This window comes from Protopterus annectens, chromosome 3.part0 (assembly GCF_019279795.1).
Source record: "Protopterus annectens isolate FY-2018-M chromosome 3.part0, PAN1.0, whole genome shotgun sequence".
Lineage (NCBI taxonomy): Eukaryota > Metazoa > Chordata > Ceratodontiformes > Protopteridae > Protopterus > Protopterus annectens.
The window spans coordinates 1,238,945,547-1,238,963,247 of record NC_056731.1 but is presented as its reverse complement, the minus strand read 5'-3'; positions in this window follow the sequence as shown (position 1 = coordinate 1,238,963,247).

The following is a 17,701-nucleotide window of genomic DNA, read 5'->3' as shown; positions in this document are numbered from 1 at the left end:
TATATGGCAGAAAGATGTAAAATTATGTTCATATACAGATTTCACATGGACAATGATATGTGCTGCAGTGGGACTCAAACCAGGCATGCCTGTGCATTAGGCGGATGCTCTAACCACTACACTATTGCTATGCTGTTTCATTTGCATATATATTCCTTGTTATCCTCTTCAGCCTTTTCAGCTGCTTTAACCGTAGCTAAGCGATGGGCACACCCGTGCACCTATGGTTAGCTGTACTCGGGTTTTTAAAAAAAATAAATAAAAGGGTCTCTTCATTTTATTTAAATGTACTGTTGCTGCTGAACACATAGGGACTGTTGGTGGGGATATGCAGATATCTATGAGCAGTCTCGCTCAATTATTTACACTTTCTGCTGTTCTACTTTGCAGGGTCATGTTTATTCTGAGAGCTCTGCTCTCAGAAACGCCCCTGCACTCATCCACTCTCAGTGTAGGATTTGGAGCTCAGGCAGCGCACCTTCATTAATATGCATGGATGCTGCCGTCCTCCTCTTAAATTGCTGCTTCCATGCAGAACTAGATTAGCCCTGCACAGAAGTTTAGTGAATCCGGGCGTATGTTTATTTGTGTGACCCTTTAATACTCCCTTCTTCATCTTTCTCAGAAACAACCATTCCCCATAGTCTTCCTCAGCTACCCCACTCTTGTTATATGAAAAATGAAAGCCTTGTCCCATTTTGGGGGTGTTTTCCTCTGCTTGTATTTCCATTTTTCTAGCTTTCCTATCATCCTCTTTGCTCTCCATTATATTGGGCTGACATTGTCATGTGCTGTCACTCTTTGGCTTGCTTGATAATGTGTGTATGACAGCAATGGGATGCTGATGCATGGACAGATAAAAAAACACTTATGTGCATATCCTGTAACACTGACCTCTCTGGAAGTGTGCATTTTGTTAGTGTAGCTCCTTCACTGAGCCTGCTTAATGCTTTTCCCATAATATGGCTCAAATAATTTGCTACTTATCCAATTTTGCCATTTGCCAGCCCTCTGCAAGCCCTGATCCATATTTATGCAAATACATGCCATGATGTGGTACAAGATTGTTGATTATTTAGCACTGTACAGAAATGAAGGGCTAGTTCATGAATCCCATCCACAGTATTATTACCAAACCACCATGAATTCCTTACAAATAATAATAATTATAGAGAACTGATTTTAATATTGCATCATTTGTGCTACTTACACTGTATTTCTAACAAGCAACACTTTTAAATGGTCTCCTATATTCACAAAAAAGTGCTGGCATTCACATTAATGCACAAATATTTACAGTGAAATACATTACAAGGTAACCATGCTATTAGTTTCTGATAGATTTGTTTTTTCATGCCTAATTCTTTTACTTTTCTTCATGACTCATATATTAAGAAGTCCTGCTTTAGATACCTAAAAATGGAACCACTCTAATTGGTTGAAAGATTATGTATAGCTGAAAGGAAGAGGGATACACATAAGATAAAAATTAAAGTAAACAATAGTGGCAATTTGTCGAATCAGTAAAAAATGGGATGCCTTAAGAAGGATGCTGGTCAAAACAACCACTATCACTGATAAAGTTTCAGTAAAAACAAGCACTACCAGATCTGATAGCCAGTGTTACTACAGATAGTTTCAACTCCACAGAGGGCAACCTGACTTAATTCAGCAGCTGAAAGATGAAATAGTATGACACTTAGTAATATATTTTAATTGTGTTGTTTAGTATATGCCAATTATATTTTTTGTACAATTGACTAATTAGTGCTGTTCAGTCCTGTTCTTTACTATGAATAATTGTCTCATTTCATCAATGTATAATTTTTAAACCCATATATATATATATATATATATATATATATATATATATATATATATATATATGTGGGTCTATATTATATTATCGCACGCGTACAAAAGCGAACGATAATTAATCAACCCCATGTAAGGGAAAGCTTACAATGTCAAAATCTCAGAACAGCGATTAATCACTGTTCCAAAAAAAAACTTTAAAACATTACATAAAGTGGGAGGGTGAAGCCCCCCACACCCCCCTACTTAAATACACCAACTCTGAGATTGCACTACAGTGCAGAAAATGGCAAAGTAACGGAAGCGGCCAAGCAAATTTTTTCCCAGAGAAAGAATTCGCTTAAAAGCCATTTCGCTATTTTGCCTTTTCATTCTTTTATGTTCGATCAAGACGCATTCAACAAAATGCATCTAAGATCATGTAATAGGAACCCTATCTATCTATCTATCTATATATATATATATATATATATATATATATATATATATATATATATATATACACATGAAACTTACTGAACAGTAGTATACTGAAAGCCATAATATTTAATGTACAATGTTAAAATGTGAAAGTACTGAAACTTTAAAATGTTAAAGTCACAATATTAAATGCAACATACATGCTCTGTGTACATACACTGCCTCAGAGCACAGCATATCAACACGAAGTATCATGCTTTTGTTAGTAGAACTTAGAATTCAGTGATAGAAGTGGTCGTCTGGAGGGTGGGGCAAGTCCAGCTCTCTGCTCATGTAGGTAAGTAGATATTGTGATGTCAACTTTATAAAATTTCAACATTTTCAGCTTACAATACAGAACAGTGTTATGACTTTTAGTATACCATTGCAGTATAAGTTCTTAGGAACCTCTCTCTCACTCTCTCTTCCCTATATATATATATATATATATATATATATATATATATATACTACTGAAAACTTCCGAACTGTTAAAAACAAAAACAGAAATCCAATGAATAGATGCTGAGCCAGAACTGTTATTTGCTGAGCGCTTTCGTTCGCTTTATTGGTAACAATCGAACTTCATCAGAGCAAAATGTACATTTAAATATTACATTTTGCTCTGATGAAGTTCGATCACACTGGATGACATCAGCAGGCTTGTCATACATGAAAAGAGACATGGAAGAGCTCTCCGATCTTGTAGCCCAGGCAGGTATGACCCTAGCCCTGAGTAGCATTCTGCCATTGCCCAGAATTATACCGCAATACAAGGACAAAATGATTGACTTCAACAATTGGCTAAGTTTCTGGTATCATTCTAAGGGAATCCAGTATCTGTCTGCTTGTGATGACGTGGTCGACAGACCACGATGCTTTGCCACAGATGGCCTGCACCTGTCGCCCCCTGGTATTCCGGATACTGGCTAAGGCTCTTGCTGCCCCTATAGTGCCTTTTTTAGGCAAGGTTCAAATAACAAATTCTCCACCATAAGAGAAACAGGCAAGCAAAAACTGAGGGTAATGCTACTCAATGCTAGAAGTCTAAATCTCAAAATGCACTCACTCAAGGCACTCCTTAAAATGGAGAACATCGATATCTGTGCAGTGACTGAGACCTGGCTCAAGGCTCCAGAATGCACCCCTGTACTACCAGGCTATAACTCATACCACACTTTTCGGCCATGTAACCTGGACCAAAACACCAAAGGCGGAGGTTTGTCCATATTCATTAAGGATATCCACACCTCCAGGCAAATTGCTCAGCATTAATGCATCCGAGGTTATACGAGTGCAACTAACTCTGAGCAAAACTGCAATCCAAATTGTAGCTTGCTACAGATTCCCCACCATGCCCCAGGATTCCCACTCCTCTTTTCTTGATGTACTGGAAAATATTAGGGTTCAACCAAACACACTAATAATGGGCGACTTCAACTACCCCACCATTAACTGGGAAAACTACTTTTGTACCAACTCCTTAGCTCAGCACTTTCTGGAATTCATAAACTCCAATGCCCTGGATCAACTTATCCACATCCCAACCAGGGGCAACAATATCCTTGACCTAGTCATTACCAGCATGAGTGACCGGTGTTCCAAACTTGAAGTCAACTCCTCGTTGGTCCGATCCGACCATAAGCTAATCACCCTTGATATCCACATCCCGCCCCCACCCCCCATTAAGGAAACCACAGTAAAAAAATTCTCCAAAGCCAACTTCATGCTTCTTAAGACAGAATTGATGAACTTCATGACACCCATGCAGATGGACAATACTGCTGAATCCTAACAAATGCACTCTATAAGCACTGACACGAGTGCATGGATCGTGCTATCCCAAACAGAACCAAGATGCTAGCCTCCAAAAAAAGGAATCCTATCTGGTGGTCCCCTGCCATAAACAAACTGTACAACAGAAGGAAGAAACTGTTGCAAAAGAGAGTAAAATCCCATGAGTGGAGGAGCTCCCTGGTCAGCCTCAGTAAGAAGTTGAGATCCTTTATAAGATCCTCCAAAGCTAGCTACAAAAACAAAATCACCACTAATTCCAAGGACAACCATAAAGCATTCTATAGCTATGTCAAGAATCTCGATGGCAACACCCAGATCTGCTCTGAGTTACAGCACAAAGGCAAGAAATTTACAGAACCAACTGATATTGCCAACATCCTGGCAGATAGGTTCAGTGCTAACTTTACCCCCCTCTCACCCCCTAAAGGGCCCATATCTATACAGGAAGAATGCAGAGTCCCTGGAATCACAACTACGCAGGTAAAAGCTGCACTCTAAAGCCAAAAACACAGCATCCATGGGACCAGACAACATCCCAGGCTGCGTTTTACATGAACTTCAGAATGAACTGGCTCCCCACTTAAGCACCATGTTCAATAATAGCCTCACATCAGGCTTTGTTACCACTGAATGGCACACAGCAACAGTTATCCCACTCCACAAAGGGGGAGCCACCACTGATACAGGGAACTATCGAACTATTAGCCTGAAGAGCCTGGTCTTCAAGGCCATGGAACATATCATCACGGAACTCATAAACAAAGATATTGGTAAACTCCAAACTCTGGATCCCACACAGTTCGGGTTTGTAAAAGGCAGATCATGCCTCCTGAACCTGATCGACTTCTTTGTGGCAGTCACCAAAGCCGTACATGAGGGTAAGGTGGTTCACACAGCCTATCTTGACCTCGCCAAGACTTTCAACACCATCCCCCATTCTGGAATTATAGCTAAACTCACTAAACTAGGTATAAATCCCTTTGTCACAAGATGGGTTGCCAACTGGCTCACTGACAGAACCCACACTGTAAAAGTTGCAGACTCCAAATCTGACCTCAAAGCAGTGACAAGTGGAGTACCACAGGTTTCCATCCTGGGATCTCTCCTGTTTGGTATCTACGTCTCTGAAGTACAGGCTAACACAGAAGGCCTCTGGCAACAAAGTTCGCAGATGACTGCAAACTAGGAGCCATAGTCAAGTCCCCAAATGATGTGGGCATCCTACAGAAGGGCCTAGCTGAGACAGATGCCTGGTGTCATAGCCATGGTCTCAAGCTCAATGCCAAAAAGTGCAGTGTCATCCCCTTTGGTAAAAACTCTATACCCATGAACTACCACATAGGCAGCAATCTACTTAACACTGAATGTGTGATAAGAGACCTTGGGACCAAGGTGGGCAGTAGTCTCTCCTTTGATAGTCACATCCCCACAGTAGTCAGGAAGTCCTTCTACATGGCACACCTCATCATTAAAGGGTTCTCATCCAGGAAAAAAGAGGTCATTGTTCCCCTCTACTCGACACTCATTAGACCCATTATAGAGTACAACACCCCTTTTGGAATGTACCTCACAAGACATCTGCAGCAGCTGGAAAGGCCACAGAAGTACCTCACAAAGAGGATTACTGGCCTCAAACAAATGTCCTACACTGACCACCTAAAAAAACTCCAGCTTTACTCCATAGCATATCGCCTACTCCAAGGTGATCTCTGCCTAACATATAAAGCTATGTCAAACCCAGAGCTGTTGGACATGCTACACCTAAAGAAATCCCAATCCCTCCGAGCTACATGCTCTAGGGACCTAAACCTTGTCACCGCAATAAACAGGACATGCTGGAGGTATAGATTCATGTCCCAGAGACTTCCCATACTCTGGAACAGGCTACCCATCTATGTCAAGCAAAGTTCTTCATTAGCATTCTTCAAGAAAAATCTTGATGAGTGGATGGGAAAGAGGAAATACACCCTGGGGATCACTTCTGTGTCTCTGCTCAATAGTGGCACAGGAAAATAATTTTCTTGGGTGGTGTAAGCCAGGGAACCTTACGTAGGCCCTTGGGCCAATAGCTTAGTACCTACCTATGAACCTATGAACCTATGTAGAAATACACCTCTGGGAATGCCATAGTTCAGTAATCTTTGTAGCGAGTCCTGCAACTGTATACTGCTATAGTTTGATAAAGCATTTAGATAGGAGTTCTAACCTCAGACTTGGCGACTGCATGTGTTTGTGTGCGTGTCTGTCTGAGTGTGAAAACAGCATTGCTTTTTAGGGTACTCACACTCTGTACAAGTCATATACTCAACCTTGGCAAGACTGCTGATGTCACCCATGTAGAAATACACCTCTGTGAAGGCTGTAGAGCAGTAATCTTCATAGTGTGCTCTGTAACTGTGCACTGCTGTAGTGTGATGAAGTACTTAGATAGGAGTTCTAACGCCAGACCTGGCAACTGAGTGTGTTTCTGACTGTGAAAAGGACAATGCTTTTTAGGATACTCACACTCCTTACAAGTCAGATACTCAACTTTGGCAAGGCTGCTGATGTCACCCACTTAGAATTACACCTCTGTGAAGGCTGTAGCCCAGTAATCTCCATAGCATGTCTTGTAACTGTGCACTGCTATAGTGTGATAAAGTACTTACATAAGAGTTTTAACTCCAGACTTGGCAACTGTGTGTGAATGTCTCTTTCTGACTTTGTAGACAGCAATGCTTTTTAGGGTACTCACACTCCTTACAAGTCATATACTCAACTTTGCCAAGGCTGCTGATGTCACCCACCTAGAAATACACCTCTGGGAAAGCTGTAGCCCAGTGATCTCCTTAGTGTGTCCTGTAACTGCGTAATGCTGTCGTGTAATAATCTACTTAGATAGACGTTTTAACCCCAGACGTGGTAAATGTTTGTGTGCATGTCTGACTGTGTAGAGAGCAATGCTTTTAGGGTACTCACACCCCTTACAATTTATATACACATCTTTGGCAAGGCTGCTGATGTCACCCACATAGAAATACACCTCTATGAAGGCTATAGAGCGGTAATCTCCATCGCGTGCCCTGTAACTGTGCACTGCTGTAGTGTGATGAAGTACTTACATAGGAGTTCTAATCCCAGACTTGGCAACTGTGTGTTTGTTTCTGACTGTGGAAATAGCAACACGTTTAGGGTACTCACACTCCTTATAAGTCATATACTCAACTTTGGCAAGGCTGCTGATGTCACATACTTAGAAATACACTTCTGGGAAAGCTGTAGCCCAGTAATCTCCATAGTGCATCCTGTAACTGGGTACTGCTGTAGTGTGATAAAGTACTTAGATAGAAGTTCTAACCTCAAACTTGGCAACTGTTTGTGTGTGTGAATGTCTGTCTCTGACTTTGTAGAGTGCAATGCTTTTTAGGGAACTCACACTCCTTACAAGTTATATACTCAGCTTTGCCAAGGCTGCTGATGTCACCCACCTAGAAATACACCTCTGGGAAAGCTGTAACCCAGTAATCTTCATAGCGTGTCCTGTAAGTGCTTACTGCTGTAGTGTGATAAAGTACTTAGATAGGACTTTTAACCCATGACTTGGCAACTGTGTGTGCGCTTGTGTGTATGTCTGTCTCTAACTTTGTAGACAGCAATGCTTTTCACACTCCTTACAAGTCATATACTCAACTTTGTCAAGGCTGCTGCTGATGCAAATATAAAAATAAAAAAATCAACTTTATTTTTTTTTTGCTGATCCTGGCTGTTTAAGCATAGGGCAGCAGCACACAAATGGGATAATAAAATAAACCTAAAATAAGCATTCTAACTAAAATCAGTATTCTGCCATGCAAGTCAGTGGCAGGTAGAAGACAACCTGGCCAGTGAATAGTGGTTGCTAAGGGGGGAGGCTCAGTGTGACACATGTAACTATGCATTAGCAGACAATGCTATGCAAATGAAGGGAAGGATAGTGAATCCCAGTTTTTCATAGCATGTGAGTCAGGTCCCAACAGTGTAAGAGTATGAATAGCTTGGTGCAAGACTAGAAGGTAGGTGACATCATGAGTGGGTGTGTCAGGCATACTGCAACCAGATTGGAGCCCTGTGGCTCGGATTTGCTCCTAGGTTAGCACAGCTAAGGTAGGGGCTGTGTATGAACCTGCCTAGCACTCTTTACATTGACTAAGTGGGTGTGCACACCGTGCACTGGGTTTTACAGGAAGAAAAAAGAAGTTAAACCAGGAAATAGCAGCAGTGTGCAAATTTGAGCACTCTGCGTGGCGAGCACACGGGCTTAAACAGGGAGGCAATGGGAAGGGAAAACAGCAGAAAGAATGTAATCAAGAAGAACTAGCTTATCTGCCAGGTGAAATGTATCAGAACCAGCCAATTATACAGGCAGCAGACCAGCCCAACCCAGAACATTAATATATACTAAGCAAACACCCTCCCCTCTGGTTTTTCCCACACTCTACACCACCGGTGTAAACAAACAGGGAACTTTTAACACTCACAACAGCAAAATGTTAGGGGCTGCACTAGCTATCATACAACTTGTAGAAGAGGCTGACAGTGGTGAGGATGTAAATGCTGCCAAGCAACCCACAGAGACGAGACGGAGAAGACTGTACAGACCCAGGGTAACCTACCAAGGGCTACATGAGCTGGAGATAGTGGAGTGCTATAGGGAGGACAGGGACCTCCTACAGCAAATTGTTGAGCTGTTCCCGCCATGCCCCACACACAGCACTAACAGAGGGGAACCCATCCTAGTGGAAATCAAGGTTTGTGTAGGCCTAAGAATACTAGTTACAGGTACCTTCCAAAGACCAACTGGGGATATGATGGGGATATTACAGGCATCAGCTTCCAGGGTACTCCACTAGTTCCTGGATACCATGACAGCACATGTCGGTGAGCACATATATTTCCCCAACACTCGTGAGGCGCTGGACAACAATATGCGTCTCTTCCACCAAATAGCAGATTTCCCTGAAGTAGTGGGTGCAATAGACTGCACACACATATGCATCAAAGCACCACCCAGTGTACGCGGTAGGGTCTACATCAACTGCAAGAGCTTCCCTTACATCAACTGCCAGGTCATGTGCGATGCCCAGGGCATAATAATGAATGTGCTTGCTGGCTGCCCTGGAAGCTATCACTATTCCCACATCTGGCATCTGACGCAGCTGTACCAGAGATTTGCCAATGGGGACATCCCACACGGTCACCTAGTGGGGGATGCTGGATATGCACTGGAGCCGTGGCTGATGACACCCATTAGAAATGCACACACACCCGAACACGAACTCCATAATGAGGCACACGCACAAACAAGACTCATAATAGAGTGCGTGCTTGGGATGCCCGAGTCATAGTTCTAGTGCCTGGACACATCCGGTGGAGCCTTGCAGTACTCACCAACTACATGTACCCAAATTGTCCTTGTATGTGCCATGCTACACAATATGATCCTGTGGAAACAGCTGCAGCAGGAACAGCATGGGGCAGAGCCACACAGTCCCCCACCATTGCCAAGGCCTGCACAGGCACAGAGTGACTTGGAGGAGTAACCACCTGAGCCTGTCCCAGTAGGCAGAAGGAGGCATGCCCAGTATGCTCTGGCCCTAGCAAAGATGCAACGCATAGCACATACACTGACATGGGAGGGACCCAGGGAATAACACCTCTCTCTGACTCTCACAACAAGTAAAAGGGATGCCAAACATTACACTACCTATGCCTAACCATGTGTAGGGAGTGTACTATGTGCATCAGACATAGGCAGCCCTGCAGCACCACCCCCCTCAATACTGGGATGCTCACAAGGTAAGTGACTCACACATGCCAGTCGAGGGAGTGTCACATACCCAACAACAGTCGCAGCCAGCAGGACAGATGTTGACAAATGCAAACAAATGCTGTACTATGCCCTTTGAATGAGGCCTATGGGTACCCCCCTCAGGCCTACACAGACAGACTACAGCAGGCCAGGCAGTGGGATGTCAGTTGTGAAGGCTAATAAGTCAGAAACTAATATGTAGGTAATTAAAAGCTAAGAACTGTAGTACACTTGTATGCCCCTAGCCAGCAGGATAGGTAAGACTACAGACTGAAATGTAGTATCCGACATACCAGCTCAGTCCTAGCAAATGTGTACAAGTGTCAGGTGTGCCCCCCAATCCTGTGTAGAAATGTAGAAATAGTCAAGTGTCCCCCCCATCCTATATAGAAATATAGTAACATTCATGTGCACCCCCCCAAACCTGTGTAGAAATATAGAAATAGTCAGGTGTGCCCTCCCCCATCCTACATAGAACTATAGTTATAGTCAAGTGTGCTCCCCCCACACCTGTGTAGAAATATAGAAATTGTCAGGTGTGCTATTCCCATCCTGCATAGAAATATAGAAACAGTCAGGTGTGCCTCCCAAACCTGTGTAGAAATATATAAATAGTCTCGTGTGCCCCCCATCCTACATAGTAATGTAATAACAGCCATGTGTGCCCCACCACACCTCTGTATAAATGTAGGCACAGTCAGGTGTGCCCCCCTCCCCCTGCTATGCAGAAATGTAGTAACAGTCAATGCAAAATGATCGATGGATACCCAGCAGAGACAGCATGCTACCTGTCGGTGTACAACACAAAGGTCAGCACTGCAACACAAACACAATCCACACAGTCAGTACAGATGGCCATACTGGGCATGCTCACACACACAGAGAAATGAAGGCAATGTCAGTCAACAACAACATACTGAAAGGTCATACTGGGCATGCTCACACACTTAAACACATGAACTCCATGACAGCAAACACCAGTGGACCAGACATATGTGGCAGTTGCAGTTGTTAGTGCAGACACTCATCAGTATGCACCATTCATGCCTTGCACACACAGTGGACAGGAATACAGACATATATGTCAGGACAACACACTATAATAAGCCAAAGGTAGACGTACATAGATGTGTGGAAGAAGGTGACTGTGTCAAGGAGCCACCCAGGCCTGTCCCACCCAGCATACAGCCAAAGGGCCCCAAACACATGAGGTGCAAATGTCACTCACTGCAGATACCAGTCACCAGTATCTGTCAGCATTACAGACTATGTGGTGCACGTGCCAGCTGTGCAACAGAACTGTACAAGGAAGTAGTCAGCTAGCAGCTGTATACACGTACCTGTGACATATGACCCCGTGTGTGCCCGCATGTGGCATGTCAACACTGAGATGAATGGGACATGGCCCATTCACACACTACCCTCCCCATAGCCCTACTATGACAAGCCTGCTGAGGTCATCCAATGTGAAATCCACCTTTGGTAGGATTGTAGCCCAGTATTCTCCATGGTGCATCCCAAATCCATATAACGCTGTAGTGTGATAAACTAGTTAGGTAGATTTTCTAACCCCCAACCTGGCAACTGTGTGAGTCTCTGTCTGTGTCTGTGTGTCTGACTGTGTAGAGAGCAATGCTTCTTAGGGTACTCACACCCCTTACAGTTCATATACACACCTTTGGCAAGGCTGCTGATATCACCCATGTAGAAATACACCTCTGGGAATGTCATAGTCCAGTAATCTTTGTAGTGAGTCCTGTAACTGCATACTGCTGTAGTGTGATAAATAATTTAGATTGGAGTTCTAACCCCAGACTTGGCAACTGTGTGTGTGTGTCTGTCTGACTATGAAAAGAGAAATGTTTTTTGTATGGTACTCACACTCTGTACAAGTCATATACTCAACTTTGGCAAGGCCACTGTTGTCACCCATGTAGAAATACACCTCTGGGAAGGCTGTAGTGCAAAAATCTTCATAGGGTTCCCTATAACTGTGTAGTGTGATGAAGTATTTAGATAGGAGTTTTAACCCCAGACTTGGCAAGTGTGTGTGCTTCTGACTGAGAAAAGGGCAATGTTTTTAAGGGTATTCACACTCCTAACAAGTCATTTACTCAACTTTGGCAAGGCTGCTGATGTCACCCACTTAGAAGTACACCTCTGTGAAGGCTGTAACCCAGTAATCTCCATAGCACATCTTGTAACTGTGTACTGCTGTAGTGTGATAAAGTACTTAGATAGGTGTTTTAACCCCAGACTTGGTAACTGTGTGCGTGAATGTCTGTCTCTGACTTTCTAGACAGCAATGCTTTTTAGGGAACTCACACTCCTTACAAGTCATATACTCAACTTTGCCAAGGCTGCTGATGTCACCCATCTAGAAATACACCTCTGTGAAAGCTGTAGCCCAGTAATTTCCATATTGAGTCATGTAACTGCGTAATGCTGTAGTATAATAAAGTATTTAGGTAGGAGTTCTAACCCCCGGACTTGGCAACTGTTGGTGTGTGTGAAAGTCTTTCCCTGACTTTATAGACAGCAATGCCTTTTAGGGTGCTCACACTCCTTACAAGTCATATACTCAACTTTGCCAAGGCTGTGATGTCACCCACCTAGAAATACACCTCTGGGGAAATTGTAGCTCAGTAATCTGTGTAGCACATCCTGTAACTGTGCACTGCTGTAGTGTGATAAACTCCTTGAATAGGAATTCATACCCCAGACTTGGCAACTGTTTGTGTGTGCATGTCTGTCTCTGACTTTGTAGACAGCAATGCTTTTTAGGGTACTCACACTCCTTACAAGTCATATACTCAACGTTGCCAAGGCTGCTGATGTCACCCACCTAGAAATACACCTCTGGGAAAGCTGCAGCCCAGTAATCTCCATAGTGTGTCCTATTATTGCGTACTGCTGTAGTGTGATAAAATACTTAGATAGGAGTTCTAACCCCAGACTTGGCAACTGTCTGTGTCTGTCTCTGACTGAGACAAAAGCAATGCTTTTTACGGTACTCACACTCCTTACAATTCACATACTCAACTCTGGCCAGGCTGCTGATGTCATCCACCTATAAATACACCTCTGTGAGGGTTATAGACCAGTAATCTCTGTAGCCCATCCTGTAACTGTGCACTGCTGTAGTGTAAAAATATAGCAAAGTAGGTGTTCAAACCCCATACTTGGCAACTGTGAGTGAGTGGGTGTGTGTGGTTCTGTGTGTCTCTGTCTTTGTCAAGATCAATGCTTTTTAGCATACACACACCTCTTACAATTCATATATCCAGCTTTGGGAAGGCTGCTGATGTCACCCACCTAGAAATACCCCTCTGGGAAGGTAGTAGCCCTGTAATCTCTGTAGTGTGTCTTGTAACTGGATCCTGTTGTAGTGTGAATTAGAACCGTGGTAGGGTTACATCCCCACCCATGGCAGTTCTGGATGCTTTGTGTGTGTTTCAATGTCTGTGTATGGAGCAATGCATTATAGGCTAGTCACTCTCAGTACATTTCAAATGGCCTGCTTTGGCAGTCCTGCTGATATCATTCCTTTTGAAATACACCTTTGGGGAAAGAGATCTTTAGTAATTTTCATGGTGCATCCTATAAGAGCTCTATGCTGTAATGTGATATAGACCTCTGTTAGGGGTTCTATACCCACACATGTTGGATGTGGATGTTTTGTGTGTGTGTCAGTGTCTGTGTAGGGAACAATGCATTTTAGGCTAGTCACACACACTACATTTCAAATGCCCTACATTGACAATCCTGCTGAAGTTATTAATTCTGAAATACACCTTTGGGGAAGGCGTACTCCTGTAATGTCCATGGTGCATACTACAACTGCATAGTGCTGTAGTGTAATAAACTAGTTAGGTAGGGGTTCTATTCCCAGATGTGACAGGTGTGTGTGTGTGTGTGTGTGTGTGTGTGTGTGTGTGTGTGTGTGTGTGTGTGTGACTTGTATCCTTTGTAGAAGGGGTGTGAGTATATGACACCTGTGGCCAATGTGGTGCGGGTTTTGCATATTCCTTATATGGTGGCCCTACTATCTATCACAATGTCCAATGTACAGTGATAACAGATATGAAATAGCTGAGAGGCTGGGGTGCAAAGCCATACCCATACATGTATACATGTGACATCAAGGCCAGGCAATCACAGTTAGCAACCTCAGTATTACCAAGAGCACACTCTCAACCCATGTCTCATACGCACACACATGCTTAGGCAACAGCCAATACATGGGTAGTACATTGAATATTGGCCACTGATACTAACTATGGAGTGATAGCATTGGGCTACAGAGGGCATGTCACTCTGTCCAATTTGCACGTACATGCAGACAGTGCACATCCCCCATGTCCCTCAGTGGACATCAGCACCACCCGTGGTGCCATCACATATGACCCACAATGGACATACCATGCCTAATAACATGCCTTGTATGGACAGATGCCACTGACACCAGGGAATGTTGTTAGTATGCTATCAATGTAGGTGCAGGGTAAACCTGCTGGCCATTACCAGTTCCTGACACAGGTGGGCAAGACTGGCACATCTGATGATAATCTATGTCCACAACATGGGCCAGACACCACAGGTACAGTTCCACATGTCACTGTACATGCATGTGGGAGGAGTGCACATCCCAGACACCGTCTATCTCATGGGCTAAGGAACACATACATGACAAGTGATGCAAAGCATTGGCCATACACAGTAGTCACCCAGGTGGCTGGATGGGGGGATACAATACCCACCTGTGTGGGCAAATGCAGAAACTACAGCCCTGAGCCACAATGCAGACCATTGTCATGTTGCCTAATGCCAAGAAATATCCATCACCTACCCTTGTATAGACTGCTGGCACAGTCGTCCACCACACACCCGTGCAGACATGCACCAATGCATGTCAGTACTGGCACCCTGTGTGTTTGCGTGTGTGTTGTATGGTATGTATATTCACATCCACACTCACTACAACCCCCATGGGCATACTGAAGCATGCTGTCTGATGTCAGACACCCCTCATGCCCTCTGTCCATGCATCCTCCATATGACCCATTTGGTGCATGTGATACCTGCACGGTGATGTGTTGTGGCAATCCCACTAGTGTGTCAATGTGTGTGTGTCCCTATGAGAGTGTGGTTGTGTTGATGCTGGCACCTGTACATGCAGAGACTCACGAGTACGTCACCTACCATATAGCTACCGTATCCCTGTTGCAGATGACACTCACAATCACATATATGTTCTGAGGGCTGCACAGCAGGTGGTGCATCCAATAATTGCATAGAACTGTGATAGCACTACATAGTTGTCAGGGATTTGATACCCTGCGCTTGTAGTTGTGTGACACTAACATGCTTAAGTTTTAGTCTCCCACCCCTCCCTGACATGTCTTTGCCTATGTCTGCCTCTCCCACACCCTCTCTGATAAATGTGGAGACCTACACCTGTTTTATTTAGGCAGCAGCATGTGTATTTTAAGTGATGCTCATGATCAACTGATGGCCTCTGCATGAATTGCAGCCATCCCCCAGCTGATTGCATGTGAACCACCTGTGATAACATTCCCATAGCCAATTGCATGGAAACACACTCCAATATCTACGAACATCTTGGTGGTGTTGGCCCTTATCCTTCACTGTGAGCAGGAACTAGATCTGTCGTTTGGCAAACAGCATCTCAGATGGATTGTGGATTTACCTCTAAAAGCATACACTGTGGAAAAAAGGCAGCAAACAGGAGGGGAATGCGCCTAACTTGACTACAGACTGTAAGTGCTTCTATCCTGCATTTGGTATAATGTTGGTTTAACACTGTTTGTGTGGATATGGCTGTCATATGTTGCAATACCTGCCATGTCAGTTCCATGTTTATGAGGAATCCCCATCTGCAGGGCCATCTGCAGACTGGGCAGTGTTATGACTTTGGTTTCATGTGTTACCCACAGAGCATCTATCTGTGGACTGCAGAAAGTAGTGCGAGGATTGCAGTCTGTAGAAGGTGAACGCCAAGATAGTTTCTGACGTCATATACCTCATAGGACATATGTTGCAACAAACCCTGTTGCTACAGTAAATGTATGAGGTTATCACAGCAACATGTCAATATTGGCCAGGTGTATGTGCTTCTAGCCACACCTCTGTCAACCTTTGTACATATGTCATGCATGAAGTGGTGCATATGTGTTGTACACCATAATTAGTGTCATCATATCTGATAACAAGCCAGTGATATATCTGACTGCTACACATGTTATGTGCAGTAGGGGTAATATTTCCTGACATAACCTGGACATAATGTGGATGTTTGTACAGTATTGAGGTCTGTGTACTGATGGTGAATGTCGACAGTGTGTGTATTGTTAATATGTACTTCAGCCTATGTACAGACTGTGGTATATGTCATTGTTCTAGTTCCCCTCATATCTGATGTTACATGCTGCTCCACTGTATGGTACTTTATTGCCGTACAAGTTTGTAGGGCCATACACACACATCCCATATCACAGACAGCCATCAGACCAAACCGTGTAGCAGCCCATTATATGTAGGGTCAGTCTGTGAGTGGCACATATGTGGATGGTGTGGAACAGATAGTCCATATACTGTAATATTATGCTAGCTTACCATATGTGCCTGTGGCTGTGTTCACAATGCTTGTGGTTATGCACTTTCACACAGGTGTATCTTACTGTATGCTGTGACATGCCTGTTCAGCCTGCTATATATGCAGGTACATGTGCATTCCCCCATAGGAGATGTAGGTCAGTGTTGAGCCAGTCTGCCTGTAGCCTGCACAGTGCATTATTACATGCCTAGCAGCTTACTGTACTTACTCAGTGAGATGTCATGTGCAGATACTTGCCAGATGTACTGCTGCCGGGCCTCCCTTAACAGTCATGTATGCCACACAGAGCAGTGGGATGCTGTACAGATGTATGTCAATATCTAGTGGGTAGTATGTGGCCAAGGCACCCCTGTACCAATGGTCATTATGTGTCAGGCCAGACACGGGTGTGTGAATGCATAACCTATGGTGGCAAATGTATACCAGTTGTCATGTGTTATAGCCATCTACATGGCTGTCTACATTCATATTGTCAGGCATGGTACACATGTTTTGCACTAAGGGCTTATGTGTATACCTCTGGCCTGCACAGAGTGTGTCAGACTTTCCACATATATTGGCCATTATCTCTGCTGCAGTCCACAGAGGCTTTATGTGCTAGCAATGGTAATTTACAATGATGTCCTTAGGATGTGTGTCAGCAGCCAAAGACACACATGTTATTAGCAGATGTGTCCTCCCACGCACACACCACATCTGTGAAAACAATCCCAATGACAGTAGCAATAGTCTACTAATATACCTGCTATACATGTCTGACATCCCCTTGCACTATGACATTGGGACTATAGGGGCTGGGGTAGAGCTACATTCCATGTCCAGGACATATGGTGGAAATAGATGTACATATACATATCCAGATAGCCATACATATATACATATATAATTAAACATGTGTAGTACTTCCAATTACCACTGTCATGGCAATCACCCACTATAAATCCCTACATCATGTTGGTGTGACCCCTTTACATTTCCTGTGTGATGGACATCTGTCCTGTGTGTGGGCATCAATGTTACTGACAGCAGGTAGCAATACCTCTTACAGGAGAACTGGCACACTCAGTGCAGCCACATATTTGTAGGAGGATCATGAACTACAGACAGACTGCGAGTAGAGTTGTGTTATGCTGTGTAAAGTACTAGTGTTACAGGGTGTGTGTGTA